The sequence below is a fragment of the Ceratina calcarata genome, unplaced genomic scaffold (genome assembly GCF_001652005.2).
Source record: "Ceratina calcarata isolate Rehan_Ccalc_2016 unplaced genomic scaffold, ASM165200v1 scaffold12735, whole genome shotgun sequence".
NCBI classification, from domain to species: domain Eukaryota; kingdom Metazoa; phylum Arthropoda; class Insecta; order Hymenoptera; family Apidae; genus Ceratina; species Ceratina calcarata.
The window spans coordinates 1-448 of NW_017133766.1; the positions used below are offsets into that span (position 1 = coordinate 1).

At 31.0% G+C, this 448-nt stretch overlaps 1 long non-coding RNA gene across 1 annotated transcript; it reads left to right on the plus strand.

The window, feature by feature from the left end:
- The first annotated feature begins 12 nt into the window (after positions 1 to 12).
- LOC113464832 (uncharacterized) lies at positions 13 to 445 on the plus strand. Its single transcript, XR_003389690.1, has 2 exons — positions 13 to 93; positions 175 to 445. It is a non-coding gene; the product is annotated as an uncharacterized LOC113464832 (long non-coding RNA).
- Positions 446 to 448: the final 3 nt, after the last annotated feature.

The following is a 448-nucleotide window of genomic DNA, read 5'->3' on the forward strand; positions in this document are numbered from 1 at the left end:
AAATATAGCTTCGTAGTTTATTTTAGATAACAATTCTTATCGATACATCCTAGATAATAACGAAAAAAATAATTGAAATATCTATCGAAAACAGTTAAGTACTATCAATGTATTTTGAAGTCAAATTTGTTTACCACATTATATCAATAATTTTTTTATATTCTATCATCATAGTTTGGAGAATCAGGAAGTAAGTTTTGTTTGGATATATCGTCACCTACTAATTTTAGCTGACATTTGCCCCGAGCACAAGGCCAGAAGAATCGAGAATGAAGACCAAAATTGTTAGGGTGCGTGGGTTGCAAAATCTTGTATGCATACCCACTAAAAGAACTAAGGACTCACCACTTCCATGCGAATGGTTTAACATAAGAGTTTTACAGCTGTCCCGAGTTTCAAAATATCTTAGCTAAAAAACATCAGAAACGAACTTATATATTAAATTTAA